The 25,645-nt window shown below is 46.2% G+C and overlaps 1 protein-coding gene across 2 annotated transcripts in view; it reads right to left on the bottom strand.

Moving 5' to 3' along the window:
• The window catches only part of LOC139571453 (endothelial PAS domain-containing protein 1-like), a 118,767-nt gene that overhangs the window by 48,067 nt on the left and 45,055 nt on the right, over nt 1–25,645 (bottom strand). The gene's annotated exons all lie outside the window — the stretch shown is intronic.

Raw genomic sequence — 25,645 nt, 5'->3', positions numbered from 1 at the left:
ACACATTCTAACTGGCTCTAAAACACCTAAAGGAAGAACACATTCTAACTGGCCCTAAAACACCTACAGGAAGAACACCTTCTAACTGGCTCTAAAACACCTACAGGAAGAACACCTTCTAACTGGCTCTAAAACACCTAAAGGAAGAACACATTCTAACTGGCTCTAAAACACCTACAGGAAGAACACCTTCTAACTGGCTCTAAAACACCTACAGGAAGAACACATTCTAACTGGCTCTAAAACACCTATAGGTAGAACACCTTCTAACTGGCCCTAAAACACCTACAGGAAGAACACCTTCTAACTGGCTCTAAAACACCTACAGGAAGAACACCTTCTAACTGGCCCTAAAACACCTACAGGAAGAACACCTTCTAACTGGCTCTAAAACACCTACAGGAAGAACACATTCTAACTGGCTCTAAAACACCTACAGGAAGAACAGCTTCTAACTGGCCCTAAAACACCTACAGGAAGAACACATTCTAACTGGCCCTAAAACACCTACAGGAAGAACACATTCTAACTGGCTCTAAAACACCTATAGGTAGAACACCTTCTAACTGGCCCTAAAACACCTACAGGAAGAACACATTCTAACTGGCTCTAAAACACCTACAGGAAGAACACCTTCTAACTGGCTCTAAAACACCTACAGGAAGAACACATTCTAACTGGCTCTAAAACACCTACAGGAAGAACACCTTCTAACTGGCCCTAAAACACCTACAGGAAGAACACATTCTAACTGGCTCTAAAACACCTACAGGAAGAACACATTCTAACTGGCTCTAAAACACCTACAGGAAGAACACATTCTAACTGGCTCTAAAACACCTATAGGTAGAACACATTCTAACTGGCCCTAAAACACCTATAGGTAGAACACCTTATAACTGGACCTAAAATACCCTAAAACACCTATAGGTAGAACACCTTCTAACTGGCTCTAAAACACCTACAGGAAGATCACATTCTAACTGGCTCTAAAACACCTACAGGAAGAACAGCTTCTAACTGGCCCTAAAACACCTACAGGAAGAACACATTCTAACTGGCTCTAAAACACCTATAGGTAGAACACCTTCTAACTGGCTCTAAAACACCTACAGGAAGAACAGCTTCTAACTGGCCCTAAAACACCTACAGGAAGAACACATTCTAACTGGCCCTAAAACACCTACAGGAAGAACACATTCTAACTGGCTCTAAAACACCTACAGGAAGAACACCTTCTAACTGGCCCTAAAACACCTACAGGAAGATCACATTCTAACTGGCTCTAAAACACCTACAGGAAGAACACATTCTAACTGGCTCTAAAACATCTATAGGTAGAACACCTTCTAACTGGCCCTAAAACACCTACAGGAAGAACACCTTCTAAATGGCCCTAAAACACCTACAGGAAGAACACATTCTAACTGGCTCTAAAACACCTACAGGAAGAACACATTCTAACTGGCTCTAAAACACCTATAGGTAGAACACATTCTAACTGGCCCTAAAACACCTACAGGAAGAACACATTCTAACTGGCTCTAAAACACCTACAGGAAGAACACATTCTAACTGGCTCTAAAACACTTACAGGAAGAACACATTCTAACTGGCTCTAAAACACCTACAGGAAGAACACATTCTAACTGTCTCTAAAACATCTATATGTAGAACACATTCTAACTGGCTCTAAAACACTTACAGGAAGAACACCTTCTAAATGGCCCTAAAACACCTACAGGAAGAACACATTCTAACTAGCTCTAAAACACCTACAGGAAGAACACATTCTAACTGGCTCTAAAACACCTATAGGTAGAACACATTCTAACTGGCTCTAAAACACCTATAGGTAGAACACCTTCTAACTGGCCCTAAAACACCTACAGGAAGAACACCTTCTAACTGGCTCTAAAACACCTACAGGAAGAACACCTTCTAACTGGCCCTAAAACACCTACAGGAAGAACACCTTCTAACTGGCTCTAAAACACCTACAGGAAGAACACATTCTAACTGGCTCTAAAACACCTACAGGAAGAACAGCTTCTAACTGGCCCTAAAACACCTACAGGAAGAACACATTCTAACTGGCCCTAAAACACCTACAGGAAGAACACATTCTAACTGGCTCTAAAACACCTATAGGTAGAACACCTTCTAACTGGCCCTAAAACACCTACAGGAAGAACACATTCTAACTGGCTCTAAAACACCTACAGGAAGAACACCTTCTAACTGGCTCTAAAACACCTACAGGAAGAACACATTCTAACTGGCTCTAAAACACCTACAGGAAGAACACCTTCTAACTGGCCCTAAAACACCTACAGGAAGAACACATTCTAACTGGCTCTAAAACACCTACAGGAAGAACACATTCTAACTGGCTCTAAAACACCTACAGGAAGAACACATTCTAACTGGCTCTAAAACACCTATAGGTAGAACACATTCTAACTGGCCCTAAAACACCTATAGGTAGAACACCTTATAACTGGACCTAAAATACCCTAAAACACCTATAGGTAGAACACCTTCTAACTGGCTCTAAAACACCTACAGGAAGATCACATTCTAACTGGCTCTAAAACACCTACAGGAAGAACAGCTTCTAACTGGCCCTAAAACACCTACAGGAAGAACACATTCTAACTGGCTCTAAAACACCTATAGGTAGAACACCTTCTAACTGGCTCTAAAACACCTACAGGAAGAACAGCTTCTAACTGGCCCTAAAACACCTACAGGAAGAACACATTCTAACTGGCCCTAAAACACCTACAGGAAGAACACATTCTAACTGGCTCTAAAACACCTACAGGAAGAACACCTTCTAACTGGCCCTAAAACACCTACAGGAAGATCACATTCTAACTGGCTCTAAAACACCTACAGGAAGAACACATTCTAACTGGCTCTAAAACATCTATAGGTAGAACACCTTCTAACTGGCCCTAAAACACCTACAGGAAGAACACCTTCTAAATGGCCCTAAAACACCTACAGGAAGAACACATTCTAACTGGCTCTAAAACACCTACAGGAAGAACACATTCTAACTGGCTCTAAAACACCTATAGGTAGAACACATTCTAACTGGCCCTAAAACACCTACAGGAAGAACACATTCTAACTGGCTCTAAAACACCTACAGGAAGAACACATTCTAACTGGCTCTAAAACACTTACAGGAAGAACACATTCTAACTGGCTCTAAAACACCTACAGGAAGAACACATTCTAACTGGCTCTAAAACATCTATATGTAGAACACATTCTAACTGGCTCTAAAACACTTACAGGAAGAACACATTCTAACTGGCTCTAAAACACCTACAGGAAGAACACATTCTAACTGGCTCTAAAACACTTACAGGAAGAACACATTCTAACTGGCTCTAAAACACCTACAGGAAGAACACATTCTAACTGGCTCTAAAACACTTACAGGAAGAACACATTCTAACTGGCTCTAAAACACCTACAGGAAGAACACATTCTAACTGGCTCTAAAACACTTCCAGGAAGAACACATTCTAACTGGCCCTAAAACACCTACAGGAAGAACACATTCTAACTGGCTCTAAAACACCTACAGGAAGAACACCTTCTAACTGGCTCTAAAACATCTATAGGTAGAACACCTTCTAACTGGCTCTAAAACACCTACAGGAAGAACACCTTCTAACTGGCTCTAAAACACCTACAGGAAGAACACCTTCTAACTGGCTCTAAAACACCTACAGGAAGAACACCTTCTAACTGGCTCTAAAACACCTACAGGAAGAACACCTTCTAACTGGCCCTAAAACACCTACAGGAAGATCACATTCTAACTGGCTCTAAAACACCTACAGGAAGAACACATTCTAACTGGCTCTAAAACATCTATAGGTAGAACACCTTCTAACTGGCCCTAAAACACCTACAGGAAGAACACCTTCTAAATGGCCCTAAAACACCTACAGGAAGAACACATTCTAACTGGCTCTAAAACACCTACAGGAAGAACACATTCTAACTGGCTCTAAAACACCTATAGGTAGAACACATTCTAACTGGCCCTAAAACACCTACAGGAAGAACACATTCTAACTGGCTCTAAAACACCTACAGGAAGAACACATTCTAACTGGCTCTAAAACACTTACAGGAAGAACACATTCTAACTGGCTCTAAAACACCTACAGGAAGAACACATTCTAACTGTCTCTAAAACATCTATATGTAGAACACATTCTAACTGGCTCTAAAACACTTACAGGAAGAACACCTTCTAAATGGCCCTAAAACACCTACAGGAAGAACACATTCTAACTAGCTCTAAAACACCTACAGGAAGAACACATTCTAACTGGCTCTAAAACACCTATAGGTAGAACACATTCTAACTGGCTCTAAAACACCTATAGGTAGAACACCTTCTAACTGGCCCTAAAACACCTACAGGAAGAACACCTTCTAACTGGCTCTAAAACACCTACAGGAAGAACACCTTCTAACTGGCCCTAAAACACCTACAGGAAGAACACCTTCTAACTGGCTCTAAAACACCTACAGGAAGAACACATTCTAACTGGCTCTAAAACACCTACAGGAAGAACAGCTTCTAACTGGCCCTAAAACACCTACAGGAAGAACACATTCTAACTGGCCCTAAAACACCTACAGGAAGAACACATTCTAACTGGCTCTAAAACACCTATAGGTAGAACACCTTCTAACTGGCCCTAAAACACCTACAGGAAGAACACATTCTAACTGGCTCTAAAACACCTACAGGAAGAACACCTTCTAACTGGCTCTAAAACACCTACAGGAAGAACACATTCTAACTGGCTCTAAAACACCTACAGGAAGAACACCTTCTAACTGGCCCTAAAACACCTACAGGAAGAACACATTCTAACTGGCTCTAAAACACCTACAGGAAGAACACATTCTAACTGGCTCTAAAACACCTACAGGAAGAACACATTCTAACTGGCTCTAAAACACCTATAGGTAGAACACATTCTAACTGGCCCTAAAACACCTATAGGTAGAACACCTTATAACTGGACCTAAAATACCCTAAAACACCTATAGGTAGAACACCTTCTAACTGGCTCTAAAACACCTACAGGAAGATCACATTCTAACTGGCTCTAAAACACCTACAGGAAGAACAGCTTCTAACTGGCCCTAAAACACCTACAGGAAGAACACATTCTAACTGGCTCTAAAACACCTATAGGTAGAACACCTTCTAACTGGCTCTAAAACACCTACAGGAAGAACACATTCTAACTGGCCCTAAAACACCTACAGGAAGAACACATTCTAACTGGCCCTAAAACACCTACAGGAAGAACACATTCTAACTGGCTCTAAAACACCTACAGGAAGAACACCTTCTAACTGGCCCTAAAACACCTACAGGAAGATCACATTCTAACTGGCTCTAAAACACCTACAGGAAGAACACATTCTAACTGGCTCTAAAACATCTATAGGTAGAACACCTTCTAACTGGCCCTAAAACACCTACAGGAAGAACACCTTCTAAATGGCCCTAAAACACCTACAGGAAGAACACATTCTAACTGGCTCTAAAACACCTACAGGAAGAACACATTCTAACTGGCTCTAAAACACCTATAGGTAGAACACATTCTAACTGGCCCTAAAACACCTACAGGAAGAACACATTCTAACTGGCTCTAAAACACCTACAGGAAGAACACATTCTAACTGGCTCTAAAACACTTACAGGAAGAACACATTCTAACTGGCTCTAAAACACCTACAGGAAGAACACATTCTAACTGGCTCTAAAACATCTATATGTAGAACACATTCTAACTGGCTCTAAAACACTTACAGGAAGAACACATTCTAACTGGCTCTAAAACACCTACAGGAAGAACACATTCTAACTGGCTCTAAAACACTTACAGGAAGAACACATTCTAACTGGCTCTAAAACACCTACAGGAAGAACACATTCTAACTGGCTCTAAAACACTTACAGGAAGAACACATTCTAACTGGCTCTAAAACACCTACAGGAAGAACACATTCTAACTGGCTCTAAAACACTTCCAGGAAGAACACATTCTAACTGGCCCTAAAACACCTACAGGAAGAACACATTCTAACTGGCTCTAAAACACCGACAGGAAGAACACCTTCTAACTGGCTCTAAAACATCTATAGGTAGAACACCTTCTAACTGGCTCTAAAACACCTACAGGAAGAACACCTTCTAACTGGCTCTAAAACACCTACAGGAAGAACACCTTCTAACTGGCTCTAAAACACCTACAGGAAGAACACCTTCTAACTGGCTCTAAAACACCTACAGGAAGAACACATTCTAACTGGCTCTAAAACATCTATAGGAAGAACACCTTCTAACTGGCTCTAAAACACCTACAGGAAGAACACATTCTAACTGGCTCTAAAACACCTACAGGAAGAACACATTCTAACTGGCTCTAAAACACCTACAGGAAGAACACATTCTAACTGGCTCTAAAACATCTATAGGAAGAACACATTCTAACTGGCCCTAAAACACCTACAGGAAGAACACCTTCTAACTGGCTCTAAAACACCTACAGGAAGAACACATTCTAACTGGCTCTAAAACACCTACAGGAAGAACACATTCTAACTGGCCCTAAAACACCTACAGGAAGAACACATTCTAACTGGCTCTAAAACACCTATAGGTAGAACACCTTCTAACTGGCTCTAAAACACCTATAAGTAAAACACCTTCTAACTGGCTCTAAAACACCTACAGGAAGAACACATTCTAACTGGCTCTAAAACACCTACAGGAAGAACACATTCTAACTGGCCCTAAAACACCTACAGGAAGAACACATTCTAACTGGCTCTAAAACACCTACAGGAAGAACACATTCTAACTGGCTCTAAAGCACCTATAGGTAGAACACCTTCTAACTGGCCCTAAAACACCTACAGGAAGAACACCTTCTAACTGGCTCTAAAACACCTACAGGAAGAACACATTCTAACTGGCCCTAAAACACCTATAGGTAGAACACCTTCTAACTGGCCCTAAAACACCTATAGGTAGAACACCTTCTAACTGGCTCTAAAACACCTACAGGAAGAACACATTCTAACTGGCTCTAAAACACCTACAGGAAGAACACCTTCTAACTGGCTCTAAAACACCTACAGGAAGAACACATTCTAACTGGCTCTAAAACACCTAAAGGAAGAACACATTCTAACTGGCCCTAAAAGACCAACAGGAAGAACACCTTCTAACTGGCTCTAAAACACCTACAGGAAGAACACCTTCTAACTGGCTCTAAAACACCTAAAGGAAGAACACATTCTAACTGGCTCTAAAACACCTACAGGAAGAACACCTTCTAACTGGCTCTAAAACACCTACAGGAAGAACACATTCTAACTGGCTCTAAAACACCTATAGGTAGAACACCTTCTAACTGGCTCTAAAACACCTACAGGAAGAACACCTTCTAACTGGCCCTAAAACACCTACAGGAAGAACACCTTCTAACTGGCTCTAAAACACCTACAGGAAGAACACATTCTAACTGGCTCTAAAACACCTACAGGATGAACAGCTTCTAACTGGCCCTAAAACACCTACAGGAAGAACACATTCTAACTGGCCCTAAAACACCTACAGGAAGAACACATTCTAACTGGCTCTAAAACACCTATAGGTAGAACACCTTCTAACTGGCCCTAAAACACCTACAGGAAGAACACATTCTAACTGGCTCTAAAACACCTACAGGAAGAACACCTTCTAACTGGCTCTAAAACACCTACAGGAAGAACACATTCTAACTGGCTCTAAAACACCTACAGGAAGAACACCTTCTAACTGGCCCTAAAACACCTACAGGAAGAACACATTCTAACTGGCTCTAAAACACCTACAGGAAGAACACATTCTAACTGGCTCTAAAACACCTACAGGAAGAACACATTCTAACTGGCTCTAAAACACCTATAGGTAGAACACATTCTAACTGGCCCTAAAACACCTATAGGTAGAACACCTTATAACTGGACCTAAAATACCCTAAAACACCTATAGGTAGAACACCTTCTAACTGGCTCTAAAACACCTACAGGAAGATCACATTCTAACTGGCTCTAAAACACCTACAGGAAGAACAGCTTCTAACTGGCCCTAAAACACCTACAGGAAGAACACATTCTAACTGGCTCTAAAACACCTATAGGTAGAACACCTTCTAACTGGCTCTAAAACACCTACAGGAAGAACAGCTTCTAACTGGCCCTAAAACACCTACAGGAAGAACACATTCTAACTGGCCCTAAAACACCTACAGGAAGAACACATTCTAACTGGCTCTAAAACACCCACAGGAAGAACACCTTCTAACTGGCCCTAAAACACCTACAGGAAGATCACATTCTAACTGGCTCTAAAACACCTACAGGAAGAACACATTCTAACTGGCTCTAAAACATCTATAGGTAGAACACCTTCTAACTGGCCCTAAAACACCTACAGGAAGAACACCTTCTAAATGGCCCTAAAACACCTACAGGAAGAACACATTCTAACTGGCTCTAAAACACCTACAGGAAGAACACATTCTAACTGGCTCTAAAACACCTATAGGTAGAACACATTCTAACTGGCCCTAAAACACCTACAGGAAGAACACATTCTAACTGGCTCTAAAACACCTACAGGAAGAACACATTCTAACTGGCCCTAAAACACCTACAGGAAGAACACATTCTAACTGGCTCTAAAACACCTACAGGAAGAACACATTCTAACTGGCTCTAAAACACCTATAGGTAGAACACCTTCTAACTGGCCCTGAACCACCTATAAGTAAAACACATTCTAACTGGCCCTAAAACACCTACAGGAAGAACACATTCTAACTGGCCCTAAAACACCTACAGGAAGAACACATTCTAACTGGCTCTAAAACACCTATAGGTAGAACACCTTCTAACTGGCCCTAAAACACCTATAAGTAAAACACCTTCTAACTGGCCCTAAAACACCTACAGGAAGAACACATTCTAACTGGCCCTAAAACACCTACAGGAAGAACACATTCTAACTGGCTCTAAAACATCTATATGTAGAACACATTCTAACTGGCTCTAAAACACCTACAGGAAGAACACATTCTAACTGGCCCTAAAACACCTAAAGGAAGAACACATTCTAACTGGCTCTAAAACACCTATAGGTAGAACACATTCTAACTGGCCCTAAAACACCTACAGGAAGAACACATTCTAACTGGCTCTAAAACACCTATAGGTAGAACACCTTCTAACTGGCCCTAAAACACCTACAGGAAGAACACATTCTAACTGGCTCTAAAACATCTATAGGTAGAACACATTCTAACTGGCCCTAAAACACCTACAGGAAGAACACCTTCTAACTGGCTCTAAAACACCTACAGGAAGAACACCTTCTAACTGGCTCTAAAACACCTACAGGAAGAACACCTTCTAACTGGCTCTAAAACACCTACAGGTAGAACACCTTCTAACTGGCCCTAAAACACCTACAGGAAGAACACCTTCTAACTGGCTCTAAAACACCTATAGGTAGAACACATTCTAACTGGCCCTAAAACACCTACAGGAAGAACACCTTCTAACTGGCCCTAAAACACCTACAGGAAGAACACCTTCTAACTGGCTCTAAAACACCTATAGGTAGAACACCTTCTAACTGGCCCTAAAACACCTACAGGAAGAACACCTTCTAACTGGCTCTAAAACACCTACAGGTAGAACACATTCTAACTGGCCCTAAAACACCTATAAGTAAAACACCTTCTAACTGGCCCTAAAACACCTTTAGGTAGAACACATTCTAACTGGCTCTAAAACACCTATAAGTAAAACACCTTCTAACTGGTCATAAAACACCTTTAGGTAGAACACCTTCTAACTGTCCCTAAACACCTACAGGAAGAACACCTTCTAAATGGCCCTAAAACCACCTATAGGTAGAACACCTTCTAGCTGGCTCTAAACCACCTGTAGGTAGAACACATTCTAAAGGGCTCTAAACCACCTATAAGTAAAACACCTTCTAACTGGCCCTAAAACCACCTATAGGTAGAACACCTTCTAGCTGGCTCTAAACCACCTATAGGTAGAACACCTTCTAGCTGGCTCTAAACCACCTACAGGTAGAACACCTTCTAAATGGCCCTAAAACCACCTATAGGTAGAACACCTTCTAGCTGGCTCTAAACCACCTGTAGGTAGAACACATTCTAAAGGGCTCTAAACCACCTATAAGTAAAACACATTCTAACTGGCCCTAAAACACCTACAGGAAGAACACATTCTAACTGGCTCTAAAACAGCTATAGGTAGAACACCTTCTAGCTGGCTCTAAACCACCTATATGTAGAAAAATGCAAAACAGATACATCTAAACAAGCCTAATTATCTTATTGAGTAAATTCACTTAAAATGTGTTTTTTTCTTGTTTCTTTGTACCAATCTTCTTTTAACTAACTTCTTTTAACTAAGGCATAATACTAGTAGTTGATCTTATTTCAAAATGTTTTACCTTAATCATCTTATAAGATATTTAGGCTTGCTTAGATTTCACATTTTGCTATGCAGTTACACTGTTTGACCAGAAGAGATGGCAAACAGACTTTTAACAAAGCACACCTGTCATAAACTGACCATAGAGAGCCCTTGTTTCTCTATTGTGTAGTAGGTCAGGGCGTGACGAGGGGGTGTTCTAGTTTAAAATGTCTATGTTGGTGTTTTGGTTTGGTTCCCAATTAGAGGCAGCTGGTAATCGTTGCCTCTAATTGGGGATCATATTTAAGTAGCTGTTTTTCCCACCTGTGTTTGTGGGATATTATTTTGTGTTTGTGCACTACGTAGTCACGTTTCGTTTGATCTTTATTTGTTTTTGTTCGAAGTTTCACTTGATAATAAAGATGTGGAACTCTACGTACGCTGCGCCTTGGTCCGCCTCTACACACGATCGTGACAGAATATCCCACCATAACAGGACCAAGCAGCTTGCCCAGGATGGGAATCCTGGACTTGGGAGGAAATCCTGGCAGGACAGGATCGCCTTCCTTGGCGGCAGACTTAAGGAGAGAAGGGAGGACAGTGACGACGCCGAGGTTCGCGGCCACTTAGAAAGCCCAAAAAACAGCCCAAATCTTTTTTGGGGGGGTACACGGGGTGGTCGGCGGAGCCGGGGAGTGAACCAGAGCCCGTGTGGGAGAGGATGTAGAAATTGGAGGGGAGTGAACGGAGGGAGTCAGCTCCCCGTACTCGTCCTGAGGAGCATGCGATCAGTCTGGTAAAACCTGTGCCGGCTCCACGCACCAGGTCTCCAGAGCGCCTCCACAGCCCAGTACGTCCTGTGCCAGCTCCCCGCACTCACAGTGCGGAGTGTGTCATCAGTCCGGTGAAACCTGGGCCGGCTCCACGCATCTGGCCTCCAGTGCGCCTCCCCAATCCGGTACGTCCTGTGTCTCCTCCTCGCACTCTCCCTGAAGTGCGTGTCCCCAGCCCGGTACGTCCTGTGCCTGCTTCCTGCACTCGCCCTGAAGTGCCAGAGACGGTCACGGAGGCATTGGGGAAGTTAGGAGAGACAGAGATGAGAGAGATGTTGTGCAACTGTGTTCTGCTCCACATCCGACCAGGGGATCCGGTTAGCAGTCTGGTGCAACCTGTTCCGGCCCCACGTATCAGGCCTCCAGTGCGCCTCCCCAGTCCGGTACGTCCTGTGTCTCCTCCTCGCACTCGCCCTGAAGTGCGTGTCACCAGTCCGGTGCCACCTGTGCCAGCTCCACGCATCAAGCCTCCAGTGCGCCTCCCCAGTCCGGTACGTCCTGTGCCTGCTCCTCGCACTCGCCCTGAAGTGTGTGTCACCAGTCCGGTGCAACCTGTACAGGCCCCACGCATCAGGTCTCCAGTCCGCCTCCCCAGTCCGGTACATCCTGTGCCTGCTCCCCGCACTCGCCCTGAAGTGTGTGTCACCAGTTCGGTGCAACCTGTACAGGCCCCACGCATCAGGTCTCCAGTCCGCCTCCCCAGTCCGGTACATCCTGTGCCTGCTCCCCGGACTCGCCCTGAAGTGCGTGTCACCAGTCCGGTGCCACCTGTACCGGCTCCACACACTAGGCCTCCAGTGCACATTCACAGTCCAGAGCTTCCGGCGGCGGTTCCCAGTCCAGAGCTTCCGGCGACGGTTCCCAGTCCAGAGCTTCCGGCGACGGTTCCCAGTCCAGAGCTTCCGGCGACGGTTCCCGGTCCGGAACCTCCTGAGATGGTCCACGGTCCGGAACCTCCTGAGACGATCCACAGTCCGGTACCTCCTGAGACGATCCACAGTCAGGAACCTCCTGAGACGATCCACAGTCAGGAACCTCCTGAGACGATCCACAGTCAGGAACCTCCTGAGACGGTCCACAGTCCGGAACCTCCTGAGACGGTCCACAGTCCGGAACCTCCTGAGACGGTCCACAGTCCGGAACCTCCTGAGACGGTCCACAGTCCGGAACCTCCTGAGACGGTCCACAGTCCGGAACCTCCTGAGACGGTCCACAGTCCAGAACCTCCTGTGACAGTCCGGAGCTTCCAGGCAAGGAGTTTAGTCCAGCTCCAGGGCCGGAGCCTTCCTCTGCGCCGATGCCCAGTCCAAGCACGGTGTCCAGTCCCAATCCAAGGTCGGAGCCTTCCTCTGTGCCGGTGTCCAGTCCAAGCACGAAGTCCAGTCCAGCTCCATGGCCGGAGCCTTCCTCTGCACCGATGCCCAGTCTAGGCACGGCGTCCAACCCAGCTCCAGGGCCGGAGCCCTTCTCTGTGCCGATTCCCAGTCCAGGCACGTCATTCAGCCCGGCGCCATGGTCGGATCAGGGGTCTGGGGGGGGGGGGGGGGGGCTACAACCCGCACCGGGGCCGCCACCGACACTAGTCATCCCCCTAACCCTCCCATTTGGTTTCAGGTTTTGCGGCCGGAGTCCGCACCTTTGGGAGGGGGTACTGTCACGCCCTGACCATAGAGAGCCCTTGTTTCTCTATGGTGTAGTAGGTCAGGGCGTGACGAGGGGGTGTTCTAGTTTAAAATTTCTATGTTGGTGTTTTGGTTTGGTTCCCAATTAGAGGCAGCTGGTAATCGTTGCCTCTAATTGGGGATCATATTTAAGTAGCTGTTTTTCCCCACCTGTGTTTGTGGGATATTATTTTGTGTTTGTGCTTGTGCACTACGTAGTCACGTTTCGGTGGTTCTTTATTTGTTTTTGTTTGAAGTTTCACTTGATAATAAAGATGTGGAACTCTACGTACGCTGCGCCTTGGTCCGTCTCTACACACGATCGCGACAACACCTGTTAATTGAAATGCATTCCAGGTGACTACCTCATGAAGCTGGTTGAGAAAATGCCAAGAGTTTGCAAAGCTGTCATCAAGGCAAAGGGTGGCTACTTTGAAGAATCTCAAATATAAAATATATTTTGATTTGTTTAACACTTTTTTGGTTACTACATGACTCCATATGTGTTATTTCATAGTGTTGATGTCTTCACTATTATTTTACAATATAGAAAATAGTAAAAATAAAGAAAAACCCTTTAATGAGTAGGTGTGTCCAAACTTTTGACTGGTACTGTAAATATATATAAAATATAAATGTATGCATTGATAGTAGTGATAAGCATAAGCTTTATGAGGAAAAAGGTGGTGAAGGTACTTTGATGTGCGTTTGTGTGTTAGTGATGCGCAGATTGACTCATAACCCGCAGTCCGCACCATTATATCTCTGGGGCAGGCGGGTTTAGGGCAGGCACGTGCACAGATAGGGCTCTACCTGTAAAGAGCACAGGCTCCTTTGCCCTTCCAGTCTCCAAAGTGCCCTTTTGGGTGGTGGCCAGACCCGGCGCCAGGATAAAGTGACTAAGTGGACAGTTGAAATCGGCTAGAGGGCACCATTTTTTGGGATCTTGCATTGGAATTATATTGAATGCTTATATAATCACACTATACCACAATAAACATGAAGTTCAAATGCCAAGATCATTGAGTGTTTTTGAAGTGACAGGTAGGTTACAGATTTCGTGCCAATCTCCGCTGTTTTGGTAATAAATATAGGCTTCAAGATAGATAGGGTATTTCACCAATTACAAACAACCTATATGAATGCAGCCGTACACACAGCTGTCTTACCAAAATAATGCAAACTAAATGCTTAAAGTAGTAGACGAGTTATTCATGCATGCAAACCAAAATACAGAAGAGGAGTTTGGTTTAGAATAAGGACACAACTGCGAATGCGAACGCATGAACGCGAGCAGAACAAAACAAAACATCAGATCGATAAAGGCATGACACCATCTACAGTATATGTACGCTAGTTACATTAACAGTAAACAAACGCAGTAAACAAAAGGCGAATGGAGATCCAAATAACCAAAACATAGCCTACAGCCTACTAATGTGAGTGAGATGCAGCCATTCACAGCTGTCTGAATGGCTGCATAAATATAAATATATAGGCCTTCAAACATGGAAAACCATGCCACTTATAAGTTCAGCAACACGTTGTGATATGCCGCAATACACTTCTGTGTACACTTTGCCCCCCTCCATCAGTATTCTCATCTTTGCCCCCCCCCTCAACAGTATTCTCATCTTTGCCCCCCCCCCCCCAACAGTATTCTCATCTTTGCTCCCTCAACAGTATTCTCATCTTTGCCCCCTCAACAGTATTCTCATCTTTGCTCCCTCAACAGTATTCTCATCTTTGCTCCCTCAACAGTATTCTCATCTTTGCACCCTCAACAGTATTCTCATCTTTGCTCCCTCAACAGTATTCTCATCTTTGTCCCCTCAACAGTATTCTCATCTTTGTCCCCTCAACAGTATTCTCATCTCCCCCCCCCCCCCCCCCAACAGTATTCTCATCTTTGCTCCCCCACAACAGTATTCTCATCTCCCCCCCCCCCCCCAACAGTATTCTCATCTTTGCTCCCCCACAACAGTATTCTCATCTTTGCTCCCTCAACAGTATTCTCATCTTTGCTCCCTCAACAGTATTCTCATCTTTGCACCCTCAACAGTATTCTCATCTTTGCTCCCTCAACAGTATTCTCATCTTTGTCCCCTCAACAGTATTCTCATCTTTGTCCCCTCAACAGTATTCTCATCTCCCCCCCCCCCCCAACAGTATTCTCATCTTTGCTCCCCCACAACAGTATTCTCATCTCCCCCCCCCCCCCCCAACAGTATTCTCATCTTTGCTCCCCCACAACAGTATTCTCATCTTTGCTCCCCCACAACAGTATTCTCATCTTTGCTCCCCCCCAACAGTATTCTCATCTTTGCTCCCCCCCCCAACAGTATTCTCATCTTTGCTCCCCCACAACAGTATTCTCATCTTTGCTCCCCCCCAACAGTATTCTCATCTTTGCTCCCCCCCAACAGTATTCTCATTTTTGCTCCCCCACAACAGTATTCTCATCTCCCCCCCCCCCCCCAACAGTATTCTCATCTTTGCTCCCCCCCAACAGTATTCTCATCTTTGCTCCCCCACAACAGTATTCTCATCTTTGCCCCCCCCCCCAACAGTATTCTCATCTTTGCTCCCCCACAACAGTATTCTCATCTTTCCCCCCCCCAACAGTATTCTCATCTTTGCCCCCCCCAACAGTATTCTCATCTTTGCCACCCCCCCACAACAGTATTCTCATCTTTGCCTCCCCCAACAGTATTCTCATCTTTTCCCCCCCCCCCAACAGTATTGTCATATTTGCTCCCCCCAACAGTATTCTTATCTTTGCCCCCCCCCCCAACAGTATTCTCATCTTTGCCCCCCCCCCCAACAGTATTCTCATCTTTGTCCCCCCCAACAGTATTCTCATCTTTGCCCCCCCCAACAGTATTCTCATCTTTGCCCCCCCCAACAGTATTCTCATCTTTGCCCCCACCCCCAACAGTATTCTCATCTTTGTCCCCCCCAACAGTATTCTCATCTTTGCCCCCCCCAACAGTATTCTCATCTTTGCCCCCCCCAACAGTATTCTCATCTTTGCCCCCACCCCCAACAGTATTCTCATCTTTGTCCCCCCCAACAGTATTCTCATCTTTGCCCCCCCCCCCCCCCCCAACAGTATTCTCATCTTTGTCCCCCCCAACAGTATTCTCATCTTTGTCCCCCCCAACAGTATTCTCATCTTTGTCCCCCCCCAACAGTATTCTCATCTTTGCCCCCCCCCCCCCAACAGTATTCTCATCTTTGTCCCCCCCAACAGTATTCTCATCTTTGTCCCCCCCAACAGTATTCTCATCTTTGTCCCCCCCAACAGTATTCTCATCTTTGTCCCCCCCAACAGTATTCTCATCTTTGTCCCCCCCAACAGTATTCTCATCTTTGTCCCCCCCAACAGTATTCTCATCTTTGTCCCCCCCAACAGTATTCTCATCTTTGCCCCCCCCCCCCCCCCCCAACAGTATTCTCATCTTTGTCCCCCCCAACAGTATTCTCATCTTTGTCCCCCCCAACAGTATTCTCATCTTTGTCCCCCCCAACAGTATTCTCATCTTTGTCCCCCCCAACAGTATTCTCATCTTTGTCCCCCCCAACAGTATTCTCATCTTTGCCCCCCCCCAACAGTATTCTCATCTTTGTCCCCCCCAACAGTATTCTCATCTTTGTCCCCCCCAACAGTATTCTCATCTTTGTCCCCCCCAACAGTATTCTCATCTTTGTCCCCCCCAACAGTATTCTCATCTTTGTCCCCCCCAACAGTATTCTCATCTTTGTCCCCCCCAACAGTATTCTCATCTTTGTCCCCCCCAACAGTATTCTCATCTTTGTCCCCCCCAACAGTATTCTCATCTTTGCCCCCCCCCCCCCCCCCCAACAGTATTCTCATCTTTGTCCCCCCCAACAGTATTCTCATCTTTGTCCCCCCCAACAGTATTCTCATCTTTGTCCCCCCCAACAGTATTCTCATCTTTGTCCCCCCCAACAGTATTCTCATCTTTGTCCCCCCCAACAGTATTCTCATCTTTGTCCCCCCCAACAGTATTCTCATCTTTGTCCCCCCCAACAGTATTCTCATCTTTGCCCCCCCCCCCAACAGTATTCTCATCTTTGTCCCCCCCAACAGTATTCTCATCTTTGCCCCCCCCAACAGTATTCTCATCTTTGCCCCCCCCAACAGTATTCTCATCTTTGCCCCCACCCCCAACAGTATTCTCATCTTTGTCCCCCCCAACAGTATTCTCATCTTTGCCCCCCTCAACAGTATTCTCATCTTTGCCCCCCCCAACAGTATTCTCATCTTTGCCCCCACCCCCAACAGTATTCTCATCTTTGTCCCCCCCAACAGTATTCTCATCTTTGCCCCCCCCCCCCCCCCCCAACAGTATTCTCATCTTTGTCCCCCCCAACAGTATTCTCATCTTTGTCCCCCCCAACAGTATTCTCATCTTTGTCCCCCCCAACAGTATTCTCATCTTTGTCCCCCCCAACAGTATTCTCATCTTTGTCCCCCCCAACAGTATTCTCATCTTTGCCCCCCCCCCCCCCCCCCAACAGTATTCTCATCTTTGTCCCCCCCAACAGTATTCTCATCTTTGTCCCCCCCAACAGTATTCTCATCTTTGTCCCCCCCAACAGTATTCTCATCTTTGTCCCCCCCAACAGTATTCTCATCTTTGTCCCCCCCAACAGTATTCTCATCTTTGTCCCCCCCAACAGTATTCTCATCTTTGTCCCCCCCAACAGTATTCTCATCTTTGCCCCCCCCCCCCAACAGTATTCTCATCTTTGTCCCCCCCAACAGTATTCTCATCTTTGCCCCCCCCAACAGTATTCTCATCTTTGCCCCCCCCAACAGTATTCTCATCTTTGCCCCCACCCCCAACAGTATTCTCATCTTTGTCCCCCCCAACAGTATTCTCATCTTTGCCCCCCCCAACAGTATTCTCATCTTTGCCCCCCCCAACAGTATTCTCATCTTTGCCCCCACCCCCAACAGTATTCTCATCTTTGTCCCCCCCAACAGTATTCTCATCTTTGCCCCCCCCCCCCCAACAGTATTCTCATCTTTGTCCCCCCCAACAGTATTCTCATCTTTGCCCCCCCCCCCCAACAGTATTCTCATCTTTGTCCCCCCCAACAGTATTCTCATCTTTGTCCCCCCCCCCCCAACAGTATTCTCATCTTTGTCCCCCCCAACAGTATTCTCATCTTTGCCCCCCCCCCCCCAACAGTATTCTCATCTTTGTCCCCCCCAACAGTATTCTCATCTTTGTCCCCCCCAACAGTATTCTCATCTTTGTCCCCCCCAACAGTATTCTCATCTTTGTCCCCCCCAACAGTATTCTCATCTTTGTCCCCCCCAACAGTATTCTCATCTTTGTCCCCCCCAACAGTATTCTCATCTTTGTCCCCCCCAACAGTATTCTCATCTTTGTCCCCCCCAACAGTATTCTCATCTTTGTCCCCCCCAACAGTATTCTCATCTTTGTCCCCCCCAACAGTATTCTCATCTTTGTCCCCCCCAACAGTATTCTCATCTTTGTCCCCCCCAACAGTATTCTCATCTTTGTCCCCCCCAACAGTATTCTCATCTTTGTCCCCCCCAACAGTATTCTCATCTTTGTCCCCCCCAACAGTATTCTCATCTTTGTCCCCCCCAACAGTATTCTCATCTTTGTCCCCCCCAACAGTATTCTCATCTTTGTCCCCCCCAACAGTATTCTCATCTTTGCCCCCCCCCCCCCCCCCAACAGTATTCTCATCTTTGTCCCCCCCAACAGTATTCTCATCTTTGTCCCCCCCAACAGTATTCTCATCTTTGTCCCCCCCAACAGTATTCTCATCTTTGTCCCCCCCAACAGTATTCTCATCTTTGTCCCCCCCAACAGTATTCTCATCTTTGTCCCCCCCAACAGTATTCTCATCTTTGTCCCCCCCAACAGTATTCTCATCTTTGTCCCCCCCAACAGTATTCTCATCTTTGTCCCCCCCAACAGTATTCTCATCTTTGTCCCCCCCAACAGTATTCTCATCTTTGTCCCCCCCAACAGTATTCTCATCTTTGTCCCCCCCAACAGTATTCTCATCTTTGTCCCCCCCAACAGTATTCTCATCTTTGTCCCCCCCAACAGTATTCTCATCTTTGTCCCCCCCAACAGTATTCTCATCTTTGTCCCCCCCAACAGTATTCTCATCTTTGTCCCCCCCAACAGTATTCTCATCTTTGTCCCCCCCAACAGTATTCTCATCTTTGCCCCCCCCCCCAACAGTATTCTCATCTTTGTCCCCCCCAACAGTATTCTCATCTTTGCCCCCCCCAACAGTATTCTCATCTTTGTCCCCCCCAACAGTATTCTCATCTTTGCCCCACCCCCAACAGTATTCTCATCTTTGTCCCCCCCAACAGTATTCTCATCTTTGCCCCCCCCCCAACAGTATTCTCATCTTTGTCCCCCCCAACAGTATTCTCATCTTTGTCCCCCCCAACAGTATTCTCATCTTTGTCCCCCCCAACAGTATTCTCATCTTTGTCCCCCCCAACAGTATTCTCATCTTTGTCCCCCCCAACAGTATTCTCATCTTTGCCCCCCCCCCCCCCCCCCCAACAGTATTCTCATCTTTGTCCCCCCCAACAGTATTCTCATCTTTGTCCCCCCCAACAGTATTCTCATCTTTGTCCCCCCCAACAGTATTCTCATCTTTGTCCCCCCCAACAGTATTCTCATCTTTGTCCCCCCCAACAGTATTCTCATCTTTGTCCCCCCCAACAGTATTCTCATCTTTGTCCCACCCCAACAGTATTCTCATCTTTGCCCCCCCCCCCCAACAGTATTCTCATCTTTGTCCCCCCCAACAGTATTCTCATCTTTGTCCCCCCCAACAGTATTCTCATCTTTGTCCCCCCCAACAGTATTCTCATCTTTGTCCCCCCCAACAGTATTCTCATCTTTGTCCCCCCCAACAGTATTCTCATCTTTGTCCCCCCCAACAGTATTCTCATCTTTGCTCCCCCCCAACAGTATTCTCATCTTTGTCCCCCCCAACAGTATTCTCATCTTTGTCCCCCCCAACAGTATTCTCATCTTTGTCCCCCCCAACAGTATTCTCATCTTTGTCCCCCCCAACAGTATTCTCATCTTTGTCCCCCCCAACAGTATTCTCATCTTTGTCCCCCCCAACAGTATTCTCATCTTTGTCCCCCCCAACAGTATTCTCATCTTTGTCCCCCCCAACAGTATTCTCATCTTTGTCCCCCCCAACAGTATTCTCATCTTTGTCCCCCCCAACAGTATTCTCATCTTTGTCCCCCCCAACAGTATTCTCATCTTTGCTCCCCCCCAACAGTATTCTCATCTTTGTCCCCCCCAACAGTATTCTCATCTTTGCCCCCCCCAACAGTATTCTCATCTTTGTCCCCCCCAACAGTATTCTCATCTTTGCCCCCACCCCCAACAGTATTCTCATCTTTGTCCCCCCCAACAGTATTCTCATCTTTGCCCCCCCCCCCCCCAACAGTATTCTCATCTTTGTCCCCCCCAACAGTATTCTCATCTTTGTCCCCCCCAACAGTATTCTCATCTTTGTCCCCCCCAACAGTATTCTCATCTTTGTCCCCCCCAACAGTATTCTCATCTTTGTCCCCCCCAACAGTATTCTCATCTTTGCCCCCCCCCCCCAACAGTATTCTCATCTTTGTCCCCCCCAACAGTATTCTCATCTTTGTCCCCCCCAACAGTATTCTCATCTTTGTCCCCCCCAACAGTATTCTCATCTTTGTCCCCCCCAACAGTATTCTCATCTTTGTCCCCCCCAACAGTATTCTCATCTTTGTCCCCCCCAACAGTATTCTCATCTTTGTCCCCCCCAACAGTATTCTCATCTTTGTCCCCCCCAACAGTATTCTCATCTTTGTCCCCCCCAACAGTATTCTCATCTTTGTCCCCCCCAACAGTATTCTCATCTTTGTCCCCCCCAACAGTATTCTCATCTTTGCCCCCCCCCCAACAGTATTCTCATCTTTGTCCCCCCCAACAGTATTCTCATCTTTGCCCCCCCCAACAGTATTCTCATCTTTGCCCCCACCCCCAACAGTATTCTCATCTTTGTCCCCCCCAACAGTATTCTCATCTTTGTCCCCCCCAACAGTATTCTCATCTTTGCCCCCCCCAACAGTATTCTCATCTTTGCCCCCACCCCCAACAGTATTCTCATCTTTGTCCCCCCCAACAGTATTCTCATCTTTGCCCCCCCCCCCCAACAGTATTCTCATCTTTGTCCCCCCCAACAGTATTCTCATCTTTGTCCCCCCCCCCCAACAGTATTCTCATCTTTGTCCCCCCCAACAGTATTCTCATCTTTGCCCCCCCCCCAACAGTATTCTCATCTTTGCCCCCCCCCCAACAGTATTCTCATCTTTGTCCCCCCCAACAGTATTCTCATCTTTGTCCCCCCCAACAGTATTCTCATCTTTGTCCCCCCCAACAGTATTCTCATCTTTGTCCCCCCCAACAGTATTCTCATCTTTGTCCCCCCCAACAGTATTCTCATCTTTGTCCCCCCCAACAGTATTCTCATCTTTGTCCCCCCCAACAGTATTCTCATCTTTGTCCCCCCCAACAGTATTCTCATCTTTGTCCCCCCCAACAGTATTCTCATCTTTGTCCCCCCCAACAGTATTCTCATCTTTGTCCCCCCCAACAGTATTCTCATCTTTGTCCCCCCCAACAGTATTCTCATCTTTGTCCCCCCCAACAGTATTCTCATCTTTGCTCCCCCCCAACAGTATTCTCATCTTTGTCCCCCCCAACAGTATTCTCATCTTTGTCCCCCCCAACAGTATTCTCATCTTTGTCCCCCCCAACAGTATTCTCATCTTTGTCCCCCCCAACAGTATTCTCATCTTTGTCCCCCCCAACAGTATTCTCATCTTTGCCCCCCCCCCCCCCCCCCCCAACAGTATTCTCATCTTTGTCCCCCCCAACAGTATTCTCATCTTTGTCCCCCCCAACAGTATTCTCATCTTTGTCCCCCCCAACAGTATTCTCATCTTTGTCCCCCCCAACAGTATTCTCATCTTTGTCCCCCCCAACAGTATTCTCATCTTTGTCCCCCCCCCCCCCAACAGTATTCTCATCTTTGTCCCCCCCAACAGTATTCTCATCTTTGTCCCCCCCAACAGTATTCTCATCTTTGTCCCCCCCAACAGTATTCTCATCTTTGTCCCCCCCAACAGTATTCTCATCTTTGCCCCCCCCCCAACAGTATTCTCATCTTTGTCCCCCCCAACAGTATTCTCATCTTTGTCCCCCCCAACAGTATTCTCATCTTTGTCCCCCCCAACAGTATTCTCATCTTTGTCCCCCCCAACAGTATTCTCATCTTTGTCCCCCCCAACAGTATTCTCATCTTTGTCCCCCCCAACAGTATTCTCATCTTTGTCCCCCCCAACAGTATTCTCATCTTTGTCCACCCCAACAGTATTCTCATCTTTGCCCCCCCCCCCCCCCCCCAACAGTATTCTCATCTTTGTCCCCCCCAACAGTATTCTCATCTTTGTCCCCCCCAACAGTATTCTCATCTTTGTCCCCCCCAACAGTATTCTCATCTTTGTCCCCCCCAACAGTATTCTCATCTTTGTCCCCCCCAACAGTATTCTCATCTTTGTCCCCCCCAACAGTATTCTCATCTTTGTCCCCCCCAACAGTATTCTCATCTTTGTCCCCCCCAACAGTATTCTCATCTTTGTCCCCCCCAACAGTATTCTCATCTTTGTCCCCCCCAACAGTATTCTCATCTTTGTCCCCCCCAACAGTATTCTCATCTTTGCCCCCCCCCAACAGTATTCTCATCTTTGTCCCCCCCAACAGTATTCTCATCTTTGTCCCCCCCAACAGTATTCTCATCTTTGTCCCCCCCAACAGTATTCTCATCTTTGTCCCCCCCAACAGTATTCTCATCTTTGTCCCCCCCAACAGTATTCTCATCTTTGTCCCCCCCAACAGTATTCTCATCTTTGTCCACCCCAACAGTATTCTCATCTTTGCCCCCCCCCCCCCCCCAACAGTATTCTCATCTTTGTCCCCCCCAACAGTATTCTCATCTTTGTCCCCCCCAACAGTATTCTCATCTTTGTCCCCCCCAACAGTATTCTCATCTTTGTCCCCCCCAACAGTATTCTCATCTTTGTCCCCCCCAACAGTATTCTCATCTTTGTCCCCCCCAACAGTATTCTCATCTTTGTCCCCCCCAACAGTATTCTCATCTTTGTCCCCCCCAACAGTATTCTCATCTTTGCCCCCCCCCCCCCCCCCAACAGTATTCTCATCTTTGTCCCCCCCAACAGTATTCTCATCTTTGTCCCCCCCAACAGTATTCTCATCTTTGTCCCCCCCAACAGTATTCTCATCTTTGTCCCCCCCAACAGTATTCTCATCTTTGTCCCCCCCAACAGTATTCTCATCTTTGTCCCCCCCAACAGTATTCTCATCTTTGTCCCCCCCAACAGTATTCTCATCTTTGTCCCCCCCAACAGTATTCTCATCTTTGTCCCCCCCAACAGTATTCTCATCTTTGTCCCCCCCAACAGTATTCTCATCTTTGTCCCCCCCAACAGTATTCTCATCTTTGTCCCCCCCAACAGTATTCTCATCTTTGTCCCCCCCAACAGTATTCTCATCTTTGTCCCCCCCAACAGTATTCTCATCTTTGCCCCCCCCCCCCCCCAACAGTATTCTCATCTTTGTCCCCCCCAACAGTATTCTCATCTTTGTCCCCCCCAACAGTATTCTCATCTTTGTCCCCCCCAACAGTATTCTCATCTTTGTCCCCCCCAACAGTATTCTCATCTTTGTCCCCCCCAACAGTATTCTCATCTTTGCCCCCCCCCCAACAGTATTCTCATCTTTGTCCCCCCCAACAGTATTCTCATCTTTGTCCCCCCCAACAGTATTCTCATCTTTGTCCCCCCCAACAGTATTCTCATCTTTGTCCCCCCCAACAGTATTCTCATCTTTGTCCCCCCCAACAGTATTCTCATCTTTGTCCCCCCCAACAGTATTCTCATCTTTACCCCCCCCCCCCCCCCCCAACAGTATTCTCATCTTTGTCCCCCCCAACAGTATTCTCATCTTTGTCCCCCCCAACAGTATTCTCATCTTTGTCCCCCCCAACAGTATTCTCATCTTTGTCCCCCCCAACAGTATTCTCATCTTTGTCCCCCCCAACAGTATTCTCATCTTTGTCCCCCCCAACAGTATTCTCATCTTTGTCCACCCCAACAGTATTCTCATCTTTGCCCCCCCCCCCCCCCCCAACAGTATTCTCATCTTTGTCCCCCCCAACAGTATTCTCATCTTTGTCCCCCCCAACAGTATTCTCATCTTTGTCCCCCCCAACAGTATTCTCATCTTTGTCCCCCCCAACAGTATTCTCATCTTTGTCCCCCCCAACAGTATTCTCATCTTTGTCCCCCCCAACAGTATTCTCATCTTTGTCCCCCCCAACAGTATTCTCATCTTTGTCCACCCCAACAGTATTCTCATCTTTGCCCCCCCCCCCGCCCCCCCCAACAGTATTCTCATCTTTGTCCCCCCCAACAGTATTCTCATCTTTGCCCCCACCCCCAACAGTATTCTCATCTTTGTCCACCCCAACAGTATTCTCATCTTTGTCCCCCCCAACAGTATTCTCATCTTTGTCCCCCCCAACAGTATTCTCATCTTTGTCCCCCCCAACAGTATTCTCATCTTTGTCCCCCCCAACAGTATTCTCATCTTTGTCCCCCCCAACAGTATTCTCATCTTTGTCCCCCCCAACAGTATTCTCATCTTTGTCCCCCCCAACAGTATTCTCATCTTTGCCCCCCCAACAGTATTCTCATCTTTGTCCACCCCAACAGTATTCTCATCTTTGTCCCCCCCAACAGTATTCTCATCTTTGTCCCCCCCAACAGTATTCTCATCTTTGCCCCCCCCCCCCCAACAGTATTCTCATCTTTGTCCCCCCCAACAGTATTCTCATCTTTGTCCACTACAATATTACAACTTTTCCATATGGAGGACATCTTCCTCTGGTGGTACTAACCTTTTCAGTTGGTTGCACCAGCCCATGATTTGGTCGCACCATTTTTTTTTGCGGCATCACACAATAGAACAAATTATTAGGCCTATCATCTTATAAAGTAATTCACAGTGCGTTATTAAAAAGTGTAATATAGATGTTATTTAAGAAATATCTTCTTTCATCAGCTTGTGATTCCAAATATTTTTGACTAGTCCAGTGATTGCCAAAAAAACATTGCAGTTGTAGCCTACCTAATGAGGCCTATGCACTCGTAATGGCCAACGCGCGCTCTGTATCTCAAAGCCATATCAAATATCTTTGTGAACTAGAAATTGTTGCATTTATATTTTTGTTCATATTTTTGTTACTTTTCTCAGCATTTTGTTGTATTATAGCCTGAATTTAAAATAGATTAAATTGAGATTTTGGGTCACTGGCCATACTCCATAATACCAAAGTGGAATTATGTTTTTTGCAATTTTTACCAAATGAATTAAAAATGTTAAGCTGAAATGTCTTGAGTCAATAAGTATTGAA

The sequence above is a fragment of the Salvelinus alpinus genome, chromosome 3 (assembly GCF_045679555.1).
Source record: "Salvelinus alpinus chromosome 3, SLU_Salpinus.1, whole genome shotgun sequence".
NCBI lineage: Eukaryota > Metazoa > Chordata > Actinopteri > Salmoniformes > Salmonidae > Salvelinus > Salvelinus alpinus.
Note: the sequence above shows the minus strand (reverse complement) of the source record. Positions and strands in the feature narration are given on the sequence as shown.